This window comes from Ochotona princeps, chromosome 7 (assembly GCF_030435755.1).
Source record: "Ochotona princeps isolate mOchPri1 chromosome 7, mOchPri1.hap1, whole genome shotgun sequence".
Taxonomy (NCBI): Eukaryota; Metazoa; Chordata; class Mammalia; order Lagomorpha; family Ochotonidae; genus Ochotona; species Ochotona princeps.
This window is the reverse complement of record NC_080838.1, coordinates 87,335,050-87,349,485: the sequence shown is the minus strand read 5'-3', so window position 1 is coordinate 87,349,485 and position 14,436 is coordinate 87,335,050. Positions and strand designations below refer to the sequence as shown.

The window sequence follows — 14,436 nt, the reverse complement described above, 5'->3', positions numbered from 1 at the left end:
AACAAAATTATAGATAACAGAAATGAAAACAAGCAAGTGGAGCTGCATGAGACAAATAGGCCCGTGCACAGTGCAGGAGATGACATCAGAAAAAAAAAAAAACCCAAGCTATGGGTAGTGAGCATATATTTGCAAGTCAAGTGTTAGTTAAGGGGTCAATTTCTTTTTCAAAAGTAAATAGTTACTTAATAAATTATCTTGACAAACAAACACAGAGCAAGAGAGAGACAGAGAGAGGGAGAGTGGGGAGAGAGAGAACCTATTGGTTCAAATGCTTGCAACAGTTAGGGTTGAGCCAACCCAGAGTTGGGGTGTGGGGAGCCAATCCCCATCAAGGTCAGTCAAGGTCAGAAAACAGAAAACAGAAACCACGATGATATAAGAAGTTACCTCTGTTAGGGTCACCATTACCAAAGAGGCAGAAGCTAACATGAGTTGGTGGAGGAGGTAAAAAAAAATTTAAATCCTTGTGCCCTCTTGGTGGGCATGCAAAGCGATACAACCCTTGTGAAAACAGCAAGCAGAATCATCAGGTGGGTTAATCCTTACCTGTTCCTCCTTCAGGAGGGATAGAATATGATGATTGGAGTTCGCATGATGCGTGATTAGCGTCTCTGCATAATCAGGACTTGCAACACCCTGATTGCTCCTATCTGATTCTTCCTGATGATCACTCAGCTTTTTCTGTATTACTGGAAAGCTGCCGGTGCTTTCTATGGTTTACCGTTCAGTGTTAGTGTGGGACGTGGGATGTGGGACGGTCATGGTTTTTGCTCAGCTTGTTTTCTTTTACCTGTGGAGAGTAACCATTGGTTTGGGAAAATGACTGGTTTCTAAGAGGTTTGTGAGACGAGTGTTAAACATGGCTTACAATTAAGCAAGTAAAAAACAAACAAACAAACAAACAAACAAAACAATTAAAAAAAAGAAAAGAAAACAGCAAGCAGAGACCCTGGGAGTCGCCAGGAGCTGGCAATCCTGTTTCTGTTTATTCAGAAATGTGGAAAGCTTGATCTCAAAGAGATGCCAACATTTCCATGCTCATGGCAGCACCAGTCGCAGTAGTCACCTGTGGGAACAGATGAGAGTGTGGCCACTCCATGCATCCAGCTTCCGGAGGAAGGCTCTGGGCGCTTAGCAGGAAGTCCTGCAGGGCACCCCTACTTTGAAACCTCAGGCCAGACAGGTCATAAGGCAGCCGAGACACTGGGGTGTGTTCAAGGTGTGTGCATTCCTGTTCTTCTTTCGTCCATCTTAAGTCCTTCCCCCATTAGGGAGCACCGTCCATGCCATGCTCAGCACGTGTGCATGGTGGCTTCCTGGTGGCTTCTTACACGTATTATGTCTGTTGATTTCCTGTTCCAAGTTAAAAATCTCCGCTAATGCTCAAAGTCTAGAAGTGTCCGTTATTGTCAGCAATGACTTCTGGGCGTTACTGAATGCCATGCAACTTTTGCAGAAATGACCGTTCTGCTACTGGCATTTAACATATCACACAGTGAATTATACTAACCAGCATTCAGATGTTGAATACGTAATAATATATTAATGCATAAGATATTAACATAACATATAATCAGAATCTATCCTGAGGCGTCTGAGGGTCTCTGTGACCTGAGAAGTATTCTTGCCCACATCACAACCTTCTGCCTGTTCTCAAGCCTCTAAAAGGACTGACAACAGGGAAGGAAGTTGATGGTGCCAGTGGAACGCCATCCAGTCCACAGGCTGGGCGGAGGGGCAGAGCCACACACTGGAGGCGATGGCCCTTGCTCAGGCTGGGCGGAGGAGCCCTACACTGGGGAAGGTGGCTGATGGTGCCAGTGGAACGCCATCCAGTCCACAGGCTGGGTGCAGGGGCAGAGCCACACACTGGAGGCGATGGCCCTTGCTCAGGCTGGGCGGAGGAGCCCTACACTGGGGAAGGTGGCTGATGGTGCCAGTGGAACGCCATCCAGTCCACAGGCTGGGTGGAGGGGCAGAGCCACACACTGGAGGCGATGGCCCTTGCTCAGGCTGGGCGGAGGAGCCCCACAGTGGGGAAGGTGCTGATGGTGCCAGTGGAACACAATCCAGTCCACAGGCTGGGTGCAGGGGCAGAGCCCCACAGTGGGGAAGGTGGCTGATGGTGCCAGTGGAACTCCGTCCAGTCCACAGGCTGGGTGCAGGGGCAGAGCCCCACAGTGGGGAAGGTGGCTGATGGTGCCAGTGGAACACAATCCAGTCCACAGGCTGGGTGCAGGGGCAGAGCCACACACTGGAGGCGATGGCCCTTGCTCAGGCTGGGCGGAGGAGCCCTACACTGGGGAAGGTGGCTGATGGTGCCAGTGGAACGCCATCCAGTCCACAGGCTGGGTGGAGGGGCAGAGCCACACACTGGAGGCGATGGCCCTTGCTCAGGCTGGGCGGAGGAGCCCCACAGTGGGGAAGGTGCTGATGGTGCCAGTGGAACACAATCCAGTCCACAGGCTGGGTGCAGGGGCAGAGCCCCACAGTGGGGAAGGTGGCTGATGGTGCCAGTGGAACACAATCCAGTCCACAGGCTGGGTGCAGGGGCAGAGCCCCACACTGGGGAAGGTGGCTGATGGTGCCAGTGGAACACAATCCAGTCCACAGGCTGGGTGGAGGGGCAGAGCCCCACACTGGGGAAGGTGGCTGATGGTGCCAGTGGAACTCCGTCCAGTCCACAGGCTGGGTGCAGGGGCAGAGCCCCACAGTGGGGAAGGTGGCTGATGGTGCCAGTGGAACTCCGTCCAGTCTGCAGGCTGAGTGCAGGGGCAGAGCCACACAGTGGGGAAGGTGGCTGATGGTGCCAGTGGAACACAATCCAGTCCACAGGCTGAGTGCAGGGGCAGAGCCACACACTGGAGGCGATGGCCCTGTAAGCAAGAGAGGACTGGTCATACCGTGCAGCTCAGTGATAAGCCACTGCCTGTGGCACCAGCCTCTCATGGGAGCACTGTATTAGTTTCCTACTGCTCAGCTTCTGCTCCAGCTCTCTCCTGCTGTCTGGGAAAGTAGCAGAGAGGATGGCCAGAGGCTGTGGGTCCCAGGTGTCCTTGTGGGAGAGCTGGTTGAAGCTCCTGGCTCCTGACCCAGCCTCTGCTGTTGTAGGCATTTGGGGAGTAAGTCAGCAGAGAGATCTCTCTTTCTTTTTGTGTTTTGCTCTGCTTAAGAGAAAAAAATCTTTTGGGGAAGACAAAAATGGGTAGGATTTTAGATAAAACAGAATTGTCCATGACATGATCATTGTTTAACCTGGAAAATAGATGGAATTCAACATACTATTAACTACACTTATGAAATGCTAATAAAAAGAGATTATATGAAAGCCACTTTAGATAAATTTAATTCTGGGATAACAATGGCCTTTTCTTAATCATAACACACACATAAAACACACATACATATCTCATTCATAATCACAAATGCAGTTGTAGTTATTAATTTCAGCTTTTTAAAGTTTTAAAGTTTTTAAAGTTTCCTGAAAGCAGTTGAATAATAATATTGTGTCTGAATAACAGAGAAGCCTGGAAAAGACTTGCTGTTTCCTGTCATATATTTTCGCCATACGTAAGGGAAGCATATGCTGTAGCTTGGATTTATAATCAGAGACGCCAACGATTGCCTTATTTATTCTAGCATGATAGCATAATTCAAAGGGAGCTTCTCTCTGTATAAATTATCTGTCACTGAGTGCTCATTAGAAGATGGTTTATATGGAAGCAAGGGACAGGTTCTTCCTGTCACACAGGGTTTCGTGCTTGGTTTAGATCTATCATACCTCTGAGGTTCAGGCATCTGTGCCTTGATCCTCGGTACACACTCCCTGGGCACCCATGAAATCTCTTCAAGGAGTGAGTGATGTGGAACAAAAAGATAATGCACATTTCCCATGGGCTTTTTGAAGAGATCTCATATATGTTCATGTTTCTCCATCGGTCCCATGGGGTATTACTTTATGATACAACAGAATTTAAGAAAATTTTGAGCTCTATTGACAAGATATTATAATTGCTAATTATTGGATGTTGGCATGTACATGAGCTTTTCATCAGTTTTCATTTTGAATATAAATAGAATCTTGGTATTTCACTCGTAGAATGAGATTCTATTGGGTTCCCCCATGACATAGCTGAGACCACACAGCATTAAGAGGATGTGTATTGACACAAGACAGAGTTCAACTTGAAGCCTGCTACACCACCCTGTGTTGAGGGACGTGGGTCTTCACCGGGGAGAATTCAAGGGTGGCTTCATACTATGTGCCAGGTGTGGTTCTATGAGAATTAAAGGTCGGGGACACAGAGGGCTCAGCATATGAGCGGGGTGCTGCAAAGGGCGATTCCCCAGGGCTCGTTACGTGTGAGTCAGGGCACAGAGTCCTCCGAGACCAGACAATGAACTGGGCGTAGGAAGTCCTGCCTTCCTCAAAGGCCTTCATTCCTATCCAGAGAGACAGAGAATTAAAGCTCATACTCACTCAACTGAGCGAGCACCCCACCTGGACCCCTTTGGGGTGAGTGCAATGCTCCGCTTCTTGGTGCTGGCTTGGCTGCAGGCACGCGTTTGGTCAGGAGTCAGCTGATCTGGAGCGTACCCCAAGTGGGAGCAGGCGAGGCTAGTTATTCTGGTGCTGATGGGGAGGATAGGTGGCAGGTCCTTCTCTGACCTGTGGACTGGCTGCTGCATTGTCCACCCTCCCTGTCTGGCCTGTGGACTGACTGCAGCATTGTCCACCCTCTCTCTCTGGCTTGTGAACTGGCTGCAGCATTGTCCAGCCCCACTTTACGACCTCACAGAGGATGGCTCCCTGCTCCCTAACTTCTGTCTGTCTGTCTGCTGGTAGAACACAGACTGTGACAGGGTATACCTGAAGGGGTCAAAGGAAGCAGGTAAGATGGGGCTGGAATCCCTCCCCCTGGTTCTCCTCAACACTGTGCACTTGCAGCAGGTGAGAGTGAAACCCTCTGGCTGCCAGGTGTGCTAGGATTCCAGGGATGAGCACACAACAGGTTGCCAGGAGGCACACCCTCAGATGGACCAGGTGCAGGAGGAACCTTACCTACAGCCAGGCAGGAAGGTTGAGACAGAGGCTTGAAAGGCAGAGCTATGAGAGGTGGGGATGCAGGTGCAGGCAGAGCCCTTCCATACTCATGTGCTGGTTCACTACCCAGATGGCTGGGGCTAGACTGGGTCAAAGCCAGGAGCCCGATGCTCTAGCTGACTCTCCCAAATACTTGGACAATCTCCTGCCATTTTCTCAGGTAGATTAGTAGGGAGCTGGGCAGGGCTCATTGCTGGCTTCTGTGGACAGTGACTGCGATACAATGTATACTCAGCTCTTTTAATCTAAAATGGTTCTGAAAGACAAGTCTGTGGAAGCACTGAAAACTGCTCGCAACACTCTGTTCAGCATGCAGAACTGCCCTATTCATCAGTGGGCACACATCACACAGTGGATCCTGGGAGCTCTCTCGCTGGCACAGCTGAAGTTCTAGACCCAGTGACTGTCGTGGGCTCATTCCCAGGTCCCCCAGCCTCTGGCGCCATTCTTGGGCTCTCTGTGCTGTGGTTTAGATCCCACATGTGAATGAGCTCGGGCAGTGGTCATCTTTGTTGACATGATGTCCTCCAGTCAGTTACAGTGTTGCACATGGCAGGGCCACGGACTCTTTGGATAGCTTCTGCTTCTCTTCCTTCTTCAATGGCTGCTGTGCAAGTCAGTCCCAACATCTGAAGTGAAAAACCCATTGCATTGGAGCGAGGGTTAGCGTCTGTTTTCTGTCTTTGCGGTGTTGATGCAGAACGGAGTTTCAGGTCAGCTGAGTGGAGTCTTCCTGCTCAGCTGAGCAGCTGTAGGTCTCTGAACACCCTGGCTTGTCCAGGGTAATATGGTGTTAACTTTTCACTGTGCACACAGGATAGATGGGAACATACATTTCCATGACACAAACCAGCACATGCATTATACTATCTGTGATAGCTCTACTTGAAGAACATGACTGTAACCTGAATAATCTGCCAGTACTATGTCCACTTGTTTTCTGTTGAATTTCCTTTGCAACATCTGTTTGGTTCTGCACATTCCCACCCACCTACTGTGTACAGGGCAGGGCTGTGCCCTGTGAGCCAAGAAGCCTGGCAAGCGAAGCCTCTGAGACATTAAAGTCATGGCCTATGTTTTCTGAATAAGGAACTGGAGATTGAGTCAAGATCACTGAGTTCCTCACCCTCAGTCTCCCTTCACAGCTGACCTGGCATCCCAGTGTGTTTCTGCCATCCTGCCCTCCTGCCCTCCTCTCCGGCTTCCCTCAGTTCTAGTCAGGCCGGCCCCAGCCAGCCTCCAGGTCTTGTCACCTCTGTTAGACACGAGCCAACCCTATGGCTGGGCTGTCCACCCTTTTCCACTAGCAACACTTTGGGTGCAAGCCAGATTGTGGGGGCCCTGGGCTTCCTGGGTCACTGGCCCTCTCCTGGAAGGCCACCTGGGCATCAGCTTTGCTTGCACTTGTTTCTTCCTGTTATGGATTAGTTCTCAGATCTCAGGCACCAAAATCCAAAGACAGTCCAGCTGATCACATGAATTTGAATGCAATTATCTGATATACTTTAAGTCACTTGTGTATCACTTATAATAACCAGCACAATGTAAATACCATAAATAGTTCCAACTATTTAGTACAGATACAACTTTCTTTTTCCAATATTTGTATTCTCCCGTTACTTAATTTCGTGGTGCAGAATCTCATATAAGGAGGGTCAGTTGTACTGGTCCAGGATGTTACATGCGATCCTCAATGAGAAGACTGATTCTTCAATGTTAAAGTTGGTAACTTATCATCATCTCAGGGTAACATATTGGAAGACATTGTAACAACTACAATTAAAAGTGGACACATGGGCTGGGTGAGGTCCTCACCTTGCATGAGCTGGGATCCCACATGGGCACTGGTTCTAATCCAGGCAGCACTACTTCCACCCAGCTCCCTGCTTGTGGCCTTGGAAAGCAGCTGAGCATGGCTTAAAGCCTTGGGACCTTGCACCTGCATAGGAGACCCAAAAGAGGCTTTGGGCTCCTGGTTTCGGATTGGTGCATCTCCAGCCATTGTGGCCACTTGGGGAATGAATCATTGGACTGAAGATCTTCCTCTCTGTCTCTCCTCTTCTCTGTATATCTGTATTTCCAATAAAAATAAATAAATCTTAAAAATAGTGGGCACAAATTCCTCCTATATATGAAAGGAGTATCATCATCATTGTTATTGGGTCATCATCATCTCCCTTCCTGTTGTCATCATCAACCTTAGAGGATGCTGGGAGGATGCTATGTAGTTCTCTCCCTGAGGCCGATGCTCAGGTGGTCACCTTGGAACACACAGGTGCTCTCAGGAACACTGTGGCCACAAAGAAGCAAACAAAGTTAGGAAATTAGCCAGAATATTCCTAAATAGGAAAAGCACCACTAGTAAGGTCAGATGTTGAGTGCATTGTGGTAGAGCATGATTCAGAGAGGAGAGAGAGAGAGAGGGAGATTGTAGAGCATGAGTTTCCTAGAATCATCCCTTCTCCATGGGCCCCAATGTAAGTCCAACATGGACTGCTCTTCCACAGGGTTCAGAGGCAACTGCAGCTGCTGCCTGGAGCTGTTCCATGGGGATGGGGCAGGAGCTGCTGAGCACTGTCGCATGACCTGAGACTGAGGAGCAGAGAACCATGTCTGTGGCCTTGATGTGATGACCTGACGAGAGGAGAAAGGGCAAAGAGCGATAGAGAACACTCCCTCTTGGAACAAAAACCTTCCAGTATCTGTTACCTGAGGGAATTATTTAAATTTGAGGATAGATACAGGACAGAAGGCTAAAGGGACTCCCAGCTGATTCGTTCCTCAGCCATCTTGAATGCTGAAGCCGGTGAGGCTGAGGCTGAGTGAGGCTGAAGCCGGGTGAGGCTAAGGCCGGGTGAGGCTGAGGTCTGAACTCCGCTTACCTCCCCTGTGGGTGGCGAGAACTTCTTGACTCATCTTCTTGATCCATTGCCCGCTGTCTCCTGGAGGCTGGCACAGAAAGTAGGCCCAGAATTTGAACTCAGGTATTCCAGGATGTGGGCATTGGAGTGGCATTATAGTCACTGTACCAACAGACCGACTGTGGTAACTGAGGTGGCACAGGACGTCTCCCAGTATGCCATCCTGAGCCAGTTACGTGTCTACACAGTGAGACTCTATCAAACCCAATACAACATGTTGCCCTGAAAATACATCCCCCCCATTTTGATGTGCCATTGCCTTATTCTCTGGAAATCTTGGGGACCACAAGGTGTTTAAGGAAACAATACAATTCTGAAGTAAAGAGTAAAAGCAAATAGTGCAGATATAGAAAAATATGTTAAGGACTCCCAGAGCGGACTAATGCTTGTAACACAGATTCAGTGAATTAATTGCCAATCTGTAAATACAAGATCAACACCCTGAGACTAGCAGTGTCATGCTACCTCACTGCAAGTTTGCTGAGAGGGTGTGGCTGTGCAAACATGCAGACATGAAAAGGTGAGCCACTGTTTCTTTCTGGATGTTGGATGTTGGGTGGGTGTGGCTATCAACATGTAGCTCAAGAGAAGGGGAAAGAAAACTGTTTTTAGAAAAGGATTTATTTTTAATTGAGAGATTTACAGAGAAGAGAGAGAGGGAGAAAGAGAGAGAGAGAATGAATCTTCTATCCCCTGGTTCATTCCCCAAGCGGCTATAACAGCTACAGCGGAGCCAATCCCATCCAAAGCTAGGAAGCAGGAGCCAGGAGTTTTTTTTTTTTTAATTGGGTCTTCTACTTGGGTGCAGGGGCCCAAACACTTGGACCATCCTCCATTGCTTTCTTGAGAAAGCCATTGGCAGGGAGTTGGATCAGAAGTGGAGCAGCTGGGACATGAAATGGGGCCCGTATGGGATACTAACACCACAGGTGGAGGATTAGCCTACTACATCATGGTGCTGGCCCCAGAAAAAAAAACCGTAAAGAATCAGTAGTTTAAAACTACATTTTAAAATACTTTTCTTTATCATGATACAAAACTAAAACATTTTACATTGTATTTTAAAGAATTATCAAGAAACCTTTAGGATGAAATATGTAAATATTATGCATTTCATTTAGAATAAAAATCTATGTTGGGGCCTGGCGTGATAGTGTAGCAGTTAAAGTCCTTGCCTTGAACATGCCGGGATGCTGTACGGGCGCCGGTTCTTATCCCAGAGGCTCCACTTCTCATCCAGTTCCCTGCTTGCGGACTGGGAAAGCAGTCAAGGACGGCCCAAAGCCTTGGGACCCTGTACCCGCTTGGGAGACCCAGAAGAGGCTCCGAGGTCTTGGCTACAGATCGGCACAGCTCCAGCCATTGCAGCCGCTTCGGGAGTGAACCATCGGACGGAAGATCTTCCTCTCTGTCTCTCCTCCTCTCTGTATATCTGCCTTTCCAATAAAACTAAATAAATCTTAAAAAAACAAACTATGCTGTCAGGTCAGTTTCCCTGTTTTTCATTGAAGATGCCTGAGGCAATGGCATGGTTTGGTTCTGGTTAAGTTTTGCTTTCCCGGCCCAGTACTCTGAGCTGCCTGGCCCAGGGGTGGCAGGTGCACCTCCCTGAAGATGCATACTCCTGTCTCAAGCTCACTTTCATTCTTCGCAAGCAGCTCTGTGGAAATGACTGAGCACAGTGCACTGTGGTTCCTTAAGCCTGATGACGGAGCACAAAGGTTCAAGTACGGTCCACAGGAAGGGCGGGGGAGTGGACAAACCAAGGGCCAGTCCAGGCAAGGGCACAGATCATTGCTTCTCCAAAGACTTCTGCAACTTGGGCTCTGTGTCTGCCCACACCCAGCAACTTCGCTCCTAAAACAGCCTTGGATGGAAACAGGGAGGTCTCAGAATCACTGCAAATATGACAAAGTAAAGGTAGTATTCTGGAAGAGAGAGAAGTTTATTATTTTTCATAAATTCACACATGATTTAGACCTTTATCCTACAGCAGCCTGCGCCACGTGTGGAAACACCTGTGGGGTCCTGGTCTCTCCTGGCCTTGGACAATGCCCTGACATCCAGAGTCAACCCTGTGAGCTCTCTGACCTGGGGTCTGCAGTTAGGCATGATGTCATTATCAAAATTATAGAAGGATTGTTTGATGAATCTATGGCCAATCTTTGGCTTTCATCAGTGCTACTGATGAGGACTGGTGGGAATAGTATCCTTACCTTTCTTATTTTACCACTTAGAGTATAGTGATGAATGCCATCTTCGTTACATCAGCATTTTCATGGCTCTGTAGGGTCCCCTGCAGCAGGGTGTCACAAAGTTTTGCTGTGGCTTGTGGCCCCAAGAGCCATGGTTTATTGTGGAACCAGTGTGTGCCGTGACTCTGCATGTCTTTCTTGGTCCTCATTTGATACATGAGTGTTGTGTTATATTTCTTGCCAGACACCGTTCCCTAACCTACGCCTGCTGACAAATGCCTCTTCCAGTTAGGTGTCATAGTGGAATGTTCTGGAGGGAATGAGTGTAGTGGTAGGGAGTGCCAGATGCCCTCACACTGGCAGGGAGAGCAGTGCCACTGGCCTGCTAGTACCTGTGGCATGTTGCACCTCCCGTATCTTCTAGAATTCTCATTGCCTCCCACATCTTCGAGAACTCTCTTGTGCCTGCCATATCTTCTAGAACTCCTGTGTGCCTCCCACGTGTTCTGGAACTCTCACATGCCTCCCACACCTTCTAGAACTTTTGCATGCCTCTCACATGTTCTAGAACTCCCCTCTCATGTCTTCTAGAATTCCCCATACCTCCCAGCATTTTCTAGAACTCTCACATGTCTGCCATGTACTCTAGAACTCTCACGCCTCCCACATTTTCTACAACTCTTATTGCCTCTCATATCTGCTAGAACTCTTGCATGCCTTTCATGTCTTATAGCACTCCCCTGTGACTCCCATGTCTTCCAGAACTCTCGAATGCTTTCCATGTCTTCTAGAATTCTCATCTGCCTCCTATGTCTTCTAGAACTCCCTGGGGCCTACCACAAGCCCTTCCAAACAGCAGGACTCTGGTGTCCACTCAGTCTTACTGTTCAGTATCTTCCTCAGGGCTCAGCCTACAGCTTTATGCTGGGAAGCTACTTACTAAATGCTGTTGCTCTAAAATATTAATGTCGCTATTTTTGATGCAGGCATTCACATTCCAGGTTGCCGTGTTCCTTAGAAAAAGACCTTGCTGAGCAGCAGATGGCGAGCTTGCTACGTGGAACTGCCGAGGTTTGTTTCTTGGTCAGAAGCTTCAGGGACCTTCTCCAAGTATTCTCTAAAGCTGCTTTAAGTGATAGTCTTTAGTTTCCTGTGAATCTAGTAACTAATGTGCACATTTGTGTCAATAAGACAGAACTCCCAGTTCAGGTCATCAGTTGCTGCACCTTGAATTGATGAAGCAATTTGGTTCTGACTCCTGTTAATCAGATCTTTCTTTCTTCGTGGACTGTCTTCCCCATTGTTAGCTCATAGAACAGTTCTCCCTGAGGGTGGGTGAGTGGTTGCCACAAACAAAAGGAGGCCCTGCTCATGGTTCTCTCTCTCCCTCCCTCGCTTTTCAAGATTTATTGATTTTTTTGAAAGGCAGATTTTATAGAGAGGACAGACAGAGAGAACCGCCACTGCTGGTTCACTTCCCAAATGGTCTCACAGCTGGAGCCGAGCTGATCTGAGGCCAGATCTTTCTTGTGCGTGCAGCTCTCTCAGCTCTTTCCCAGCTGTCAGATGGGTGCAGGATCCCAAGGACTTGAGTCATCCTCCACTGCTTTCCAAGGCTATAAGCAAGGACCTGCATTCAGAGTAGAGCGGCTCAGACACGAACCAACACACCCATGGGATGCTGGCACTTGCAGGTGGAGGATGAGCCTGAGGCTCTGCATCAGCCTGTTACTGTTGATTTTTTTTTCAACGCTCAGGACAATGTGGCTGGCTTACAATAATGTAAACTAACATACAGAGAAATGTGACATGGGACCACCTGACAAACAGGAGGTCAAGGAAAGACAAGAGGAACTCAGTCCTTAAGAAAGAGCTAGAAAAATGAGGAGACAGCCTGTGGATGCCCGCGTTGCGGCTGGCAGCTCCCGGAGTTGGAGCCAACCTCTGCTTGGGAAGGTTCCTGATGGTCTGACCTGAGAGGAATCAGGACTTTGCACCAGCAGCCAGTAGGGGGTGATGTGATTGGGCATACCTGGCTGCGTGTTTACCACTGAATTCTCCAGGGACAGATTCGGATTCCTGTGGAGCAAGAGGGAGCCCCATTTGGCATGTGAGGCCCCGCCCAAGCTGGCAAGCAAGTAACAGGCAGTGGAGGGTGACTAGGTGAGTGTTCACACTGCCTCTTTGGGACCTTGAAGCAGCAGCCTGGTTGAAGGGAAGAGCTCTGCTGGCCTGCTTTGGAAGCACATCCCTAAAGCCCATGAAACCCCATCTGTCCTTTTACATTCCCAGTGTTGGCTACAGCAGCAGGACCCCAGCCCCATCAACAGGCACCTGCTGGCTCTCTGATCCTGTTCTTCCCACCTGGTGAGTTAGGAATGTTCAAGTTGTCTCATTTGGAAAGTGTGAGTGACGTGAAGAGCATGTACCCGATGGCACACACACGTTTGTTTCTGGGAACTTGTTAATGTTAGTAAAAAGAGTGCGGTGCTCATCTGACTTGTCTCTATGCATATTTTTTGCTAAAAATGTGTCCATTTGGGTTAGACATTCCTACAACTAGCATCACATCTCAGATGAAGGAGGGATCTGGAGGCTGTTATGAAAGGGGCTATATGTGGAATCTTCACAGACGGTCACTGTTTGGGTCTCCAAATAGCAACGAACATACTAGCTACTTGATAGCAAATGTATCTGGTGCCTGTTGAAGAATTAAGAAAAATAGGGTCGGGTGCGGTGGCCTAGTAGCTAAAGTCCTTGCCTTGAACTCACTAGCATCCCATACGGGCACCGGTTCTAATCCTGGCTGCCCTGCTTCCTGCTTCCCATCCAGCTCCTTGCTTGTGGAAAGCAGTCTGGGACGGCCCAAGACCTTGGGGTCCTGCACCCAAGTGGTAGACCCAGAAGAAGCTCCTGATTCCTGGCTTTGGATTGGCTCAGCTCCAGCAGCTGTGGCTGCTTGGGGAGTGAACCACTGGACAGAGGATCTTCCTTTCTGTCTCTCTTCCTCTCTGTACACATAAATAAAATGAGTATTTTTTTAAATGAAAAATATCTGCTTTTTCAGAGAAGGGTGGATAGGAGAGCGGAGGAGAATGCCACCATGTCCTTGGGGTTATATCTACAAATCACATTTGATTTGTTCATTACTAATTACAAGTAAAAATTCAAATAAAAAATAAAAATAAAGAACCAGTTGGAAAAAGTGAAATGAAAAATGTCACATAGCAAACTGGCATTGTGGCATAGCACATTAAACTGTCACTTGCCACACCAGCATCCCATATCAGAGCCTCCAGCTTCTCCACTTCTGATCCAACTTGTTGTTAATGTACCGGGGAAGGAAGTGGACGACCACTCACATGCTTGGGCCCCTGCTGAAGGCCACCCACGTGCGTGGTACCCTGTCACTCACGCAGACGCTCCTTGCTCCTTTGGCTTCACCATGATCTGATTCTTGCAGCTATTTGGGTAGTAAACCCATGGACGGAACATCTTTCTCTCCCTCTCAATCTTCGTTTCAAATAAATACATCTTTTTCAAAAAATAAAAGAATACCCATGTTTTTCCTAATGTAACCCCTCTGGAAAGGCAAGTGTACATACACATGGGGGTTAGAGTTGGCTGTCCTGGGTGGCTAGTGGGAATACTGTAATGTTTTCAGCAAGTGTGCAGATGTCATTAAACTTCATCTTATCGTAGGCGTCTTCCCAGGTGAGCACAGGCGGTCATCGCTGGGTGTGAAGCAGTTTGGGACAGTAAATTTGGCCGTGCTCATCTACTCTGTCATCCCTCCGGCACGCCATCTGCCAATCAAAGATTTGTCTCTTCAAACACACTCTCGCTCCCCCATTCAGATGCTCACCACTCTTCCTCCGTGCTCCCTGTGCGCTTGCCTCCCCTCACTGGGCTTGTCCTTGTAACAGATTTCAGTCCGGCCACATTGGGGTCTTCTCTCTTTCTGAGGGGGGCGGATGCAACCCTCACTCTCTCGTCTTTCCCTAACGCAGGCGCCTAACCAGGTCGGGGCTGCAGTGTCCTCACGGCCTACACATCACAGGCAGCTCAGGCTGCTGCTCCCAGCCCTGCTGAGATGGTCAGTTCCCTCCTCCTGGGTGAGGGGGCAGTGAGCATTGGGAAGTCTCCTCCTAGTGCCCAGCATTTTCTCATCTTCCAGTATTCATGGTCTCAATGCTCCCTGAACTAGGTGATG

General features: G+C 48.7%; 1 non-coding gene across 1 annotated transcript; it reads left to right on the top strand.

Annotated features, from left to right (window-relative positions):
* Window positions 1-526: 526 nt before the first annotated feature.
* LOC131480885 (U8 small nucleolar RNA) lies at window positions 527-658 on the top strand. Its single transcript, XR_009245873.1, has one exon. It is a non-coding gene; the product is annotated as a U8 small nucleolar RNA (small nucleolar RNA).
* Window positions 659-14,436: the final 13,778 nt, after the last annotated feature.